Below are 14,511 nucleotides of genomic sequence, written 5' to 3' on the forward strand. Positions count from 1 at the left end.
TTAGTTTGATGTCTTCATCTCCATATAGGAATATGCCAGTAAAATAGTAATATTGAAGGTCCACTAGACAAGACTTCTCTCCCCGATCAAATCTGCTTGTGCAATTCAATTCTTGTCATTGTAACTCTATTTATGCCTCCATTCCAGATCATCTTTTCTCCTGATTGACACCATTTCTAAGGATTTGTTGTTATCCTTGTTCTCCCAACTGTTTAGTCTTACTGGCTTGGAACCATTCTTTCTACGAGGTGCCTTTGGCTCCTGTCCATTTAGTATGGACTTTGTACTCTATCTCATACAATTTCATTACTTCCAAAATTTTGAGGTATAACTCACCATTGCCAACTGCTCCTCCAACACAGATACCAACAACAGTGTCCACATGTAGAAGTTTGTTCCTTGTGATTTGGCGAATGGTTGCAGTCTAGCAAACCATTGTTTCATTAACAGCAATGTTCCAAAGCAGTAATCCAAACCTTAATGTCTGTATTATCGGTGCTACTAAGGATCTCCATCACTTTTGCTGTGGTAATTAACTAGTATAAGATTTTCTTCAGCACTTTGGGGACTGAGTTAAGAGACGACAGAATGTAGCTTTGTGCAGGCCATTCAATAGGAACTTAATTAGGGAAATACACAGCCATGGTCTACGCAGGGAGAGAGGGATGACAGTTTCTTCCTCCCACAGACAAAGCCAAGCACTCCATATTTGTTCCTGTAGTGATGAGATCATTTCTTACTAAGTGTCTTTTCCTGATCATCTTTCTTAGCTGCTTATCTTCCAAGAATACACTCTCCAGAATGGTGTGAACTTGTTTGTGAGGGGAAGGATGTTTGTAAAAGGCGAAAAAAAAAAAAAGAAAGCACAGCGAGTTAGTCCTCACACACAGCATCTAACCATCACCAACACTTAGAATTTTCTCCAAATACTTGTGATTTAACTTAATTGAAACAGCTGTTTTACAGGGTTCCCGTCCAGGGATGTTGGTGTTGCTTTGTGGCAGGAAAGGATAATGAAAGTGAGACAGAACTTTTAGCTGTGGGAGATGCTTTTGGTTAAGTGGGAGGCAAATTGAGATAAAACTAAGTCTAGTGAATTGAAAGTTAAGTTGGGAATAAGACAACTGAAATTATAGAGCTGGGCATTGGGAGATTTCTATATTTGCCATCCTCAGCCTCAGTTGCCATTTTTTAAATGTGCACACATATTAGCCCTTTCCATGAGGCTTGTCCCTGCCATACTTAGGAAACCACAGGGCAAATCACTTTCCTTCCTTGAGCCTTGGTTTACCCATCTAGAAGTGCTTGGGATGTTTAACTTTATATTTAGTGGTTTGAATATTCAAATAGTTTCTCCTCCACAAGTAGAGTTCCAACACGCAATTCTTAAACCCTTTTACACCCACTTCAGCAGAAAATCTAGTCCATCTCTGTGTTACCCAGTAATGTTTTTGGCTGCAAGTAACAGAAACTCTGACTAACAGTGACTTAAATATATAAATGTTTATTTTTCTTGCATAATGTGAATTCTGGGGGTAGGCAGCTGCTGGCTTCAGTTCAGTGGCTCAATTATGTCAGGACTGCTGCTTCTGCAGTTTTCTTATCTGTTCGCCTTTGGGGGTGAGTTGGCCACCATAGCTACCGGCAGCAAATTCTCTTTTAAGGCTGCTATAAAAGGGCCGAGAGAGGGAGGATGTGATAGCAGCTGTGAATGCTTTTTTTCTTTTTTTTTTTTTTCTTAGAAGAACAAAAACTTTCTCCCAATATCCCTAGCAGACTGCTGCTCAGGTCTGATTAATCAGAATTCTGTCACCTGGCCAGTCCTAGTTCATGGGAAGATGAGCACAGCAAAACTCTGCCATAATATATTTAGTGAGGTCTAAAATGTTAATTGCACAGGGTGTAGGGTTGCACTGATTTCAGTTGAACAAAAATAATATTTTTAAGTCCATATGTACTGTTATGTAACAATACTAAAACACTTATTCAGCTGGCCATCCACTAAACTGAGAAAGTCTCAAAGTCACTTCCTAGCCACACACCCTTCCTTCTGAAGAAGAATAAAAACTTCAGCCCACAGATGGGAGCTGGGCAGAGCATGGGAGCCATCCCTTGCTTGTGATTGTGTTATTGTGGGGTGCATTGTGGGACCACAGGAGTTTATTCTACAGAGTTTAGCTTTACTGTGGAGACAAGCTAAGGAAGAAAGGAAGGGATACTAGGTTATCTTATTCACAGTGTCTGCTGAAATTCTCCCTTAAGTCTTCCCCCTCCCCCAGCCAACCCTGTTCCAGGCATTCCTGTTGCTTCTTTTGTCTTGTTGTGTTTAAATAAGAAACCCAACTACAGAACTATAGACCCAACTTTATAAAGATGAAGGTGCCACAACTGACATCAGAAATAGATTGTTTTGGGGTATGACTCCATGGTGTGAGGCCATGAGCCAGCTTTTCAGAGGTGCCTTTGTGAGGGTTTTGCATTCTTTGCTACTCTTTGAGTCCACCCAATAAGAAAATTGCGTTATCACCCTATGGAATATTAATCAGAGTGAAAATGAATGAACTATAGCCACATACAACACATGGATAATCTTTTTAAATAAATTGGAATCACAAAAGCAAGTCCCAGAGGACAGCATGTACAGCAAAGCCCTTTTGGCCTTTTTATAGAATTCAGAAACCAAATACACTTAAATAACAAATTGTGTGTCTCTGTGTTTTTGTGTGTGTGTGTGTGTGTGTGTGTGTGTGTGTAATGAATAGTAATAAAGGAAGACAATGATAAATAATAAGTTCAAATTTTGGGACATGTCAATTCTAAAGGGAAGGCAGGAGAATGGGATGAGAGGAACCTGTGGGGAAATGTAAGTTACCAATTATACTAGTTTACTAGGGCTGCCATTAAAAAAAAAATGCCTCAGAGTGTGGCTTAAACAGCAGAAATGTATTGTCTCACAGCTCTGGAAGCTAGAAATCCAAAATCAAGGTTGGTTCCTGTGAGGGCTATGAGGGAAGGATCTGTTCCAGGCTCCTCTCCTTGGCTTGTAGATGGCTGTCTTGTCCCTGCATCTCTTCACATCATTTTGCTTCTGTGAAATTCTGTCTCTGTTCAAATTTCCCCTTTTTATAGAGAAACCCATCATATTGCATTACAGCCCACCCTAATGACCTCCTCTTAGCTAATTATATCTGAAATGCTTTTATTTCCAAATAAGGTCACATTCGGAGGTACTGGGGGTTAGGACTTCAACATAAGAATTTTAGGAATACACAGTTCAACCCCTAAGGTGGCTATTAGGTTATAATTCCTGCTTGGGATAAAGGATTATGGGTTTTCATTATATTGTTAAAATAATTAAAAGAGGATTATGCTTGAACTAACAGTTGTCATGAACCAAAGACTACAATTAATCCAATTCCACGGACCTGAGTTCCATAAAGAGGAAAACAAGAAAGAAAACCAACTCAGATGCTCATTCTTCATGGTAAGTCCTAGGCTTCAGCTGTGACTGGATTCTGAGCTTTAAACTCTGCTAAGAGTCAGTCTCTTGCCACCTCCTATCTCTGCTTTCTGCCTTAATTCTCAGGCACCATGTGGTTGGCCTGTGGTGGTGCTTGTCTGGACAAACCTGTGGATTGTCTCTCCAGGAGACAGTTGTACTCCCTGGGGTTGGACTCCCTCAAATGATTGCTCCAGGTGCTCAACACTCTGCTGATTCACTCCTCCCTCATTTTCCCAAAGTAAGAGTGCTGCCCTTGGAGCACTGTGTATTCCCTGTCCATTACACTGTACAGGTAACATTCAGGGCTTCCACCTGGCAGATGGAGACTCAGGCCCCAAACTGCTTCTTGCCAACCTGGTACTGGGCTATGCCCTCATGGTCATTGCATTTCTGGTACTCCATTGCCCTTTTTACTATTGGGTCTTTGTCAAAATCACTTATTCTGTCTAGACAGGTTTCCATCACTTTTTGAGAAAGGAGTTAGGATTTTGATAGATTTTTCCAAGAAGGCCCTAGAATCTCTAGGCGATATGTGTCACCCTCGCTAGAGCTCTGCATAGCAAGGGATATTGATTGGGACAGGCAGTCTTGGAAGGCACACAAGAAACAAGGGATCTGTTATACATTTTCTCCAGGGCTCTGGGTATCTGCTTGCCTTACATTTATGAAGCAAGCAACTTTTTTTCTGTAATAAAGAGAATCTTTTTTAAAGTGACAGTCTGTCTCCAGTCCTATTCAGAGAAGTGGTTGGTATAATTTTTTTTTAAAGTTTTTCACCTCATCAACTTCCCTAAAAGACACATCAAATTAATAGACTAGGAAAATAATCTCAAAGTTCCTCTCTTGCTTTATAGTCTTTATTCTATGATCTCTCATAGAGCTAGGGAGAGTTTTTTAACTATTTGGTAATCTTCATATGAAATACGCCACTAAAATAAATATAATACTCTTTAACATTTTTCTCTGAGTTTTTAGGCTACCTGGGATTTAAAAATTGCTAAAAACTCTAAGCCAGCCTCCAAGATGGGTCCTGACGAGCCCTTCTTCCTAGTATTCACACCCTCGTGTAGTCTCCTCCCATATTGTACCAGAGTTGGTCTGGGTGACCAATAACATACAGCAGAAGTGATTGGACTTGCAAGGACAGGTCATAAAGGGCTTTACTGATGCTATCTTTTTCTCTCTTGGACCACTCATTCGGGGGAAGCCAGCTGCCATGTCATGAAAACATTCAAGCAGCTCTCTGGAGAAGTCCACTTGGCAAGGAACAGAGGTCTCCTGCCAAAATCAGAAAGGAAATGAGACTCCCTGCAAACAGTCATGTGAATGAGCCCTCTTGGAAGTGGGTTGTCCAGCCCCAGTCAATCCTTCAGATGATGCAGATCCAGCTATAAAGACTCTGAGCCTCAACTATCAGCTAAGCCACTCCAGGTGCCTGACCCACAGGAACTGTGAGATGATAAATGTCTGATATTTCAAGCTGCTTAATTTTGGGGGTAATTTGTTATACAGCAATGGATAACTAATACAAGTCCTAAAACCAAATGAAAGAGCTGTGCAGGAATAAGATACACAAATTGGAGTTACATTCTCTACCAGGAATTGGTAAGGCTGGCTTAGTCTCTGCTCTGGTTCAGCTGGAGGATAATTGTCTAACTTCAGGAAAAGTTTGTCCTGTGATCGTGACAGTCCCTAGTGAGGTGTTTTTGTCTCATTTATCCTTGTATTGCTAGCTCCATCACATCACTTGACCTGAAAGAGGGCCTTGATGAATTCTGGTTGAACGATTGACTGAAGAAATAAGGAACACCTCTGTTTCTTCACTTAGAAAAAGGTGAAGGCTTATTATTGTTCCATAACCTTCTTCCAAATTTGATCAAATTAAGTTAGGGGATATATAATAAGAGGGGCTGGAGCATTTTGATCTAGCAGACAAGAATGCTTGGAGATGCCATCATCCTCATGGATGATTTATGGAATGGTGGACTATCAGGATCTCATTCCTCAGTAACAGGGAACACATTAAATATACTTTGGAAAAGTTAGCTAATGAAATATCATGTAGCCATTTGAAACAATGTTGCAGAACTATATTTTGTGACTTGAGATGTTTATAAGATTTTGATCAGAACACAGTCTGCCACTTTAAGTAGGATCTTACTAAATATTTGTTGAATACATAGATGAATGGAGGTTTAGAAGAGTATAAGCTATTTTTCATATAAAAATACTAATATATTCAAAGAGAAAACCACACTTGGTATAATATTTTTCATGTCAATACTCTGGTTGTGGAAGCTGTTGGGGTGGCAGTGGCATAAGGAGCTGAGTCCTTGAAATGGTATGTCTGGGTAAAAATTTATGGTAAGTAGTTTTTTCTAAATAACCTAGATTATTTTTATAAAGAACTGGATTATTTTTTGTTTGGCTGAACAATGAAATAATGGGCATAAGCAAACTTGAGGCTGAGTTGAATTGCCGTCCATAATAAAAGAGATGGCCTTGTATGGCAAAGGAGGAAATAGTTAAAATATATTTGAGCTACTTTTAATGTCCCCTTTGTGAGGGATTATACATAAGAAAAAATCCCAGTCTGAAGCGTCAAATCCTTGCATTACAGGCTGTCTGCAGTCATTAATTAATGGAGTAATGCCAGTTAAGATTCATCTCTCTGGGGCTCAGTTTCCTTATTTGTAGAATGGGAGCTTGCAAGTTTGGAGACTGAAGTGAATCTTGGTATTTGTGGAACAGACCAACAGAATGATTGATGAGCAAAAAATATACACTGGAAATAATTGTTAAAGTTGGTATTGTTTTCCATTTCAAATTTTAGAGTTTTAGGGACGGGATAGGGTAGATTATCTCTGCTAATTTTTGTATGTGTATGTGCAAAGATGATAAGCATTCACTTAGAGTCTCCAATTCAAGCAATTCTCCATTTTAGAAGGAGACTATAGAGTTGCTTGTATACTTTCTGAGCAAGAAGAAGAAATCTTTTTTATTTCTATCATCATTCTTAAGTGAGAAAAATGTCAGCATTTTTAGGATTGTCATAGCTTCCTGATATGTCATAGAAAAAGAGGGAAGATTACAAAGGAGCAACTTAGCACTTATCTTGCTGTCTCTTCCAAAGTAATGCTTCTCACATTAAAAAGAGGTAGTTTCAGAAGATATAAGTAAAATCTACTTTAAAAAATGTACATACTCCATCTAATAACACTTGCATTTTCTAGACAAACCTACAAGAAATATAGTCTCATTTTTTATATTATTTCTTGACCAATCACTTTATTACCCAGGCTGACCATTTCTTGATATGAATGTTTTGGTTGCTGGTAATTCCCAAATCAAATGGATCCATAAAAAGAATAATTTGAGATGATTAAAGATATTAAAAGAATTCAATGCTGACTTTTAAGATGATTTTAAAAGTTTCACAATTTTTTTTTAAATTACATCATCCTTGAACAGGGACTTTACCTGTTTTGCTCACTGTTAACCTGTTAACCCAACAAATACTTATGAATGAGCAAATGAATGAACGGCAAATTTGATAAGGACAATGCTAATTCAGATTTACAATGTTTTTTATATATATAAAATATATTAATACAATGTTTGTAATTACATATTATATACTTTATTTTTACACATATTATTTTGTATAGATATATTATGTAAATTATATATTGTATATATAATTTAACAATGAGCAAAACAGGTGTATAAATTATATATCGCGTTGAGCAAAAGAGGTGTATTAATTATATATACACAATATATAATGTATACACCTGTTTTGCTCACTGTTAAATATGCAATATATTTTATGTAAATTATATACACAGCATATAATTTGCATATGCAAATTTAACGAAGCTTTCCTAGTATGCTTGCTAAAAGCTCACTCACAGTGCCTTTTAGTGCACATTCACGCGTTACATGCATTATCACACACCCCTTCAGCAATCCTTCATATGCTCCCGGCTTCATCTGCTTCCAATTCCAGATGTCTCTGAGATGACCAGCTTTGTGCGTTCCAAGCAACTTCACACACTCACTACCTGGAAGCCTCTTGGTCCCAGCCCCAGTGCTTCTCTGTTGACACTGAGGTGTGGACCCCTGCAGTACTGTGCTTGGCACCTAGGCACACATAACTGGAATAGTGGAGGAGTTACATGCCTGTCTTAATTTGCTCAAGCTGCTGTAACAAAATACCACAGACTGGGTGGCTTATAAACAACAGAAATTATTTTCTCACAGTTCTGGAGGCTGGGAAGTCCAAAATCAAGGTGCTGATAGGTCTGGTGTCTGGTAAGAACCTGCTTTCTGGTTCATAAATGGTACCTTCCAGCTATGTCTTCACATGGTGGAAGGGGAAAGACAGGTCTCTGACGCCTTTTTTATAAGACATACATCCGCTTATGAGCCCTCATAACCTAATCGCCTCCCAAAGTCTCCACCTCCTAAAAGCATTACATTAGGGATTAGGTTTTAACATATGAATCTGGGAGAAAACAAACATTCAGACCACAGCAACATTATGGGGCTAGGATGATCTGTGAGCGATGGAAAGTGGTGGATATTTCCCCTTCTTTCCCTCCAGTAAGGTGGATGCTGCTGAGATGTTTATTCCACCTCCTAGAGGATGCTCCAGTGAGGTTGCGCCCTCAGACATACTTAGAGGTGACCAGCCCAGCTCAATGTTGGCTCATACTGGCTCTGCCTCCTTCCCTGCTCCACTCCCCATGCCCCTCACCCTGGCTCCTGGGCATGGATTACCTAGTATATTATTGGCCCAAGCCTTTGCCTCAGGATCTACTTTCTGGAAAAGCCAGGCTGAGGTAATCCCTAATGTTTGATTTTGGGTGCAGTTTCTACATCCAGTTTTTCTTTTTCACTCCCATATGTCCACAACTTAACCACCACTCTATTCCTTCTTGAAAGGAAGCAACTGTTCTAGAAATAATGAAATAATCAACCTATGGCAGGGTAATTTTCTGGGATGTTAATTTGTGTGTGTGTGTTTTTCTCACCATCAACCCAAATCTGCACACACAATTTTCTACCAAAAGTAGAAGGTACTTTTCTCTCACTTATTTTCAAAAGTCAAAATGTTTTGAAGAGTTTCTAAGCACTCTTAGGGCAGTCAGAAAAGAAAGGAAGTCTTTGAGAATACTTGGCAGAAGAGAGGGCAAACTTTGCTGAGATACTAAAGAGAGAGGGCAGAGGTCAGGCTAAGAGACAACTGTGGGAGTGACATGAGAGGAGTGTGGGACTCATGCCCTCTTTGTGGCCAACCTCAGAGAAACTACGACGTGCTTTGGAAGGCTGGTCCCCAGGCACTGGGGTGCCAGCCTCAGTAAAGACTCCGAGACATCATGTATGCATGGCAACTGAGACCTAATTCTTCAAGGGAATAAACGCTGGTACAGTGGGCAGTCTTGTGGTACCTAGCATGGACCCATATCAGGAAGAATCTTTCTGATGTCTTAGCCTGAGGTAATACCCCAAGAACGTATCTCAATCCTGAGGTCAGTTCCAATATTGGCAGGACTAATTGCTTGCCACACTGTGTGGATTCAAGAAAACAAAGAAATGGATATTCATCACACATCCTGTTTTTGTGGACTGGGATTCACACCTGTAACAAGCCTTTTTTTTTTCTGTAGTTGATTAAATTTTTCTGTGGTCTAGCTGCCCCAGATCTATACAAAGGCACCCCCACGGCCTTGCTTAGATTTTTTTCTTCTCGCTTTCGCTAAGGAGGAGGGGGCATTTAGGGAGGTGTTATTCAGCTCATCACCACAGCCTCAAAGAACGCTACTTGAGCTGTTGAACTGTTTGTATTCTGATTGTAAGGATTAAAGGTCAGTAAAGGCATGAAAAGAATTAGCCAAAGCTAGTGACAACCTGGTGAGGCAATAGCATTGTTGGACTTAATGTTATGTTACTGCCACTGACTGCTGCAGGTGAGTCTACAGAAGCTATCCTGTTGAAGGTCATTCGGGTCAGAAGAACTGGCATTTGGATGATTTTGTTTATAATGAATTATTTCTCAGAAAATGGCTTTATGCCACTACTTGCTATTATTTTGATGAACAAAAGCCTGGAATGATAAAGGGCAGTATGTATGGTGTAGTGTGTGCACACGTGCATGCATTCTGGCTGGTCATAAACAAAAGCCAGTTATTTCTCAAGGGACATAGGGTATCCTAAGTGCACTGCTGAAAGAGGCTTATATTTCTAAAGATAGTGGGTCACATGATGAAATGATGAAACTGAATTTGCTGGCTTTTCAGGCTCTAGTTGTTTATCAGGAAACCTAGGAAAGTGCATTGCTACAGCTACTGTTAAAATTCCAAATGATAAAGGCAATTGGCAAAAGCAACTTGAATACCCACTCCTTCTCCTTGGCAGGGGTAACCTTTCTTTGACAAAAATATTATTGCTCTTGAAACCTATGCTAGCATGGGTGGAAAGTCATTGCTGCCCATTGACTCTGGAGGGGAGGAATCTGAAGATGCTGATTAACTTTTAACATGCATCTATATTGCGCCAGGCACTATGTCAGGAATTTTGTATATGCTACATTACTTCATCTTTATTACAACTCAGAGAGAGAGGGCATATTCGTATCTCTTTGGGTAGATGAAGAAACAAAGACTACAAAGTTACCCAGCTGGTAAGTCAGTACTGTATAAGTCAGCTATTTCTACATAACCAGCAGCTACAAAATCACAGTGGCATAAACAATAAACATTTTATTTCTTAGTTCTCTGTGAGGGGTCTGGGGTGGCTTTGCTCCATGTATCTCATTCTGAATCCCAGGCTGGAGGTGTGTGCTACCAAAACTACTTATTCTCATGGGAATGGCAGAAATGCAAGCAGGTAAACCCAATCACACAAGCATGTTGCAAGCCTCTGCTTGCCTCATGGCCACTAAAATCTCATTGGACAAAGTAAGTCATGTGGCCGAGGCTGAGGGAACAGGGAAGTACATGCCTCCTATCACTGGGCCATGACAAAGGAATCGGTATATGATACTTCTATGGGAAAGAGAAGACTTGGAACCAGTAATTCAATTACCACTGTGAATACCAGAGATTGTATTCTAACATAGGAGTGTCTCAAATTCTCAAGCCCAAGTTCTTTTGGCCGTACCAAGTATGGTGAGGAGGCATTTCAGTCCAATGCAACTTCTCATGGTAAAGCAGGAGAATGACGTGTGAGGCTGTGGGAGGCATTGAAAGACTGTGTGTGCAGTGCCCCAGGGCTCAGTCTTAAAAATTCTCTCCTCCCCTCTCCTCCGTCTCCTCCCCTCCCCTCCCCTCTCCTCCTCTCCCCTCCCCTCTCTCTTCCTCTCACTTTCCTGGTGATTTCATCTAGTCCCATGGCTTTAAAAAGCCATCTGTGTGTGGATGGCTCTGATTGTTTATATCTCCAGCCTGGACTGCTTCCCTGCACTTCACATATACTCAACATCTCCACTCAGATGTCCAATAGGCATCCCCAACTTAAGACGGCCAACCCTGAACTCCTAATCATCTTCCCCAAAATCTGCTTCCCTCACCAAGATGCTTTATCTCATCTCAATAAATGACAACTGTGTCCTTTCATTTGCTCAGACTGAAATCCTTGACTCCAGTCTTCTTCTCATAACCTATATCTGGCCCACCAGCAAATGCTGTCAGCCCTATCTTAATAATATTTCCAGAATCTAAACACTTCACATCATCTTCACCACTATTACTTTGGCCCAAGTTCCCATTATTTGGTGTCTGGAATATATTAATAGCCTCTTAACTAGACTTCCTGCATCTGTTTTTTCCTGTTTTCAATAGCAACAGCAAATACCTATTTTAATAGCAAATACCTATTTTCAGTAGCAATCAGAGTAGTCTTTGAAAATGTAAGTCAGATCTTGTTATTCTTCTATTCAAATTTTCCCTGGCCTCACAGCTCACTGACAGGATAGGACAAAGTTTTTATTATGGCCTAGAGGTTGCTACACACTTCTCTCTGGTCTCATCTCCCATTGGGCTCTCCCTCCTTCTCTCCTTTCCAGGCACATTGGCCTCCGGGCTATCTTCTAACATACAGGTTTGCTCCCACCCAAGGCCTTGATGAAAGTTCCTCTCAATGCTTAGAAAGCTCTTCCCTCAAATATCTAAGTGGCTTTGCTTAAATGTTCCTTCTTAGTGAGGCCTTCCCTATTTACTATCACAACACCCATCCTTCCCGAAATCCTGGCACTCCCTATTTCCTGTCTCTTCTTTACTGTTTTCTTAGCATTTATCACCCTCAACTGCATATTTTTTCTTTACAAATTGTCTGTCTTCTAGAATGAAAGCTCAATGAAGGCAGGGCCTTTTGCCCGTTTGATGTACTGCTGAATCCCTTATACTTAGAATAATGCCCAACACATAATAGGTGCTCTGCAAATACTCACTAAATGGATCCTTGATTGTGATGGTGGCAGAACTGATTATCACTCCACTAGTGGTTGAGCACTGGGGGTTGTTAATTAAATGGACTTCAAAGCAGGGAGATACTTCTAGAGTTTCGCAAATTGAGGCATGCATGCTGTGTGCTGTTGGTTAAAGGGAAATGCCATAGACACTGTAGTGCGTTGTTCAAATTCCCCTTCAGGATCAAGACACTCATTTCTCTAGCTGCCAGCAGGGTTGGATGCTAACTGCTGACAGCTGAGTCCTTTTCAAGGAATTTCCCTTGTTCAAGGGAGCTAAATTATCCAAGTTGACACCTTCTCTCTTGGGGCACCAGCATTTGATAATCAGCTGATCAGGGGTATAAGCGCCTGGCCTTTGTGCCACAATAGAGACAAGTCTGAAGGGTCACCTCAGCTTCAGAGCTCCTTATGGAGTCCACAGTGCAATTCTGCTTCTCCCTCTGCACTGTCCTACTTCAGTTACTGCCCAATAAACCTAATTCAAGGCTCTATCTCAGAGTACGGTTTCAGGAAACCCAACTCAAGACAGGCAGTGATTTCCTTATGTTTTCAGTTAGTCATTCAGGCAATGTTTATTAAATATTTACTATTTGCCTCGCATTGAGAAAGGATCTAGGGATGCAGTGGTGAATATGGTAGACCCTGGCCTGTATCTGCTTATTGTCTGGTAGTTGAATAACTTGGGAAAATGCAATTATAGGGCTACATGATAAGGATATGAAGGGGGTAGTCTTAGGATATACAGATATTACCCATTACTGCAAATGGTAAAGTCGGATTGAAGCAGAGAATGTACAAGCATGAGGAGGAGTATGATATGTGGCTAGAGAGATAGGTAGGAGTCTACTCAAAAATGAACTTGTGAGTCATAATTGGAGGACAAGGGGAAATCTTAAAAGTGATGAGACATTTCAAATAAGACATAATCATATTGCTTTTTGAGAAATTATCTTGGTGATAGTCACTGTACAGCCTAGATCAGTAAGATCTACTGATAACAAAATTCTTATGGGTTCTAGATTACGCCCCCACAAAGCCATCTGTCAGATTGTTCTTTGATTCTACAAACACTCCACTTTCCCTTTTAGTGCATTCTTTTTCTTTCAGTCTGGGACTTAGGTCCTTGTTGATCTGATTGTATTTTCCTTTAAGCTAGTATTATGGAGAAATCTGTCTGGAGCATGTGACTAGAGAGGGAGCTGGGGGTTGTGTCTTAGTGAGAGAGGTGAAAGTAAGCAGTAATTACACTGTGTGATTTGTGTCAGCTCATCTCCCAGAATTTCTGGGATCTTAATCCACATTTTATGGATCAGTCACTTAATACTGTTACTCTATTGTAGTAATTTGGGTGTGTGCTCTATTGCCTTTATTCAATTGTAGGTTATTTGAGGGCAAGACTTGTGTCCTATATGTCTCTTACTTCACTATGCACTGTGAGATATCAAGTCTTGAATTTTGGTTGATAGAATGAATGAGTGTATCCCGCTGGTGGCGATGGGAAGGAGACACTTGGAAAGTATTAACAGGAAGAGCAAAGAAGCAACAAACAATAGCCAATGGCACTCTTAACACTGGTTTTCTGTTTACAATTCATCCAGAAAGTCTGTGATAGGATATCGAATGGTACATATTAATTATAGCTTTCTTACTTCTGCTTTCTATCATGGGTGGGGATTTTTTAGATAGTTGAAGAGAAAGAAGTAATTTTTGGGAAACGGCAACAACAGCAGTAATGAGTGGAACTTTGGGGAGAAAAATAGCTGAAGAGGATCATTAGGATTTTTTTTTGTATCATAAAATATAATATGTTTCTTTGGTGCCTCAGAGATTTTAGTAAATATTTAAATTACTTGTCAATGCTTATATGAATGCCAGTTTTTATTTTTTGTAGGATACTCACGCTGAGATGGCATTAAGAGGGCTCAGTTTTAGTTACATATAATACTAGGAAACTGAGATTTCTATGAGGCTGTTTAGAAAGTCCTCTTTAGTTGCAGTGAGCTGGGATTGTGCCATTACACTCCAGCCTGCTGACAAGAGCGAAATTCCGTCTCAAAAAAAAAAAAAAAAAAAAAGGCCTGGCATTGTGGCTCATGCCTGTAATCCCAGCACTTTGGGAGGCCGAGGCAGGCGGATCACCTGAGGTCAGGAGTTCAAGACCAGCCTGACCAACCTGGAAAACCTGCGTCTCTACTAAAAAATACAAAATTAGCCAGGCGTGGTGGCGCATGCCTGTAATCCCAGCTACTCAGGAGGCTGAGGCAGGAGAATCGCTTGAACCCAGGAGGCAGAGGTTGCAGTGAGCCAAGATCGCACCATTGCATTGCAGCCTGGACAACAAGAGTGAAACTCCATCTCAAAAAAAAAGAAAAAAAAAAGTCCTTATTAACACAAAGAATGTCCACAGACTTGTCTTGGGGAATGGTCTGTCATAAGCACAAACTTCCTGAGTCTTGTAGATAACATCAATGACAACAGAGGGCACCAAAACTGGTCACTTGAATCCTCTGGGAGATGTGTCTGGTCAGATCACCAA

General features: G+C 40.4%; 1 long non-coding RNA gene across 1 annotated transcript in view; it reads left to right on the top strand.

The window, feature by feature from the left end:
• Positions 1 to 4,681: 4,681 nt before the first annotated feature.
• The window catches only part of LOC129044538 (uncharacterized), a 33,776-nt gene continuing 23,946 nt past the window's right edge, over positions 4,682 to 14,511 (top strand). Inside the window, exon 1 of the long non-coding RNA XR_008504696.1 lies at positions 4,682 to 4,933. This is a non-coding gene — a long non-coding RNA (uncharacterized LOC129044538). The remainder of the gene's footprint in view (positions 4,934 to 14,511) is intronic.

This window comes from Pongo pygmaeus, chromosome 13 (assembly GCF_028885625.2).
Source record: "Pongo pygmaeus isolate AG05252 chromosome 13, NHGRI_mPonPyg2-v2.0_pri, whole genome shotgun sequence".
In the NCBI taxonomy this organism is placed as follows: Eukaryota; Metazoa; Chordata; class Mammalia; order Primates; family Hominidae; genus Pongo; species Pongo pygmaeus.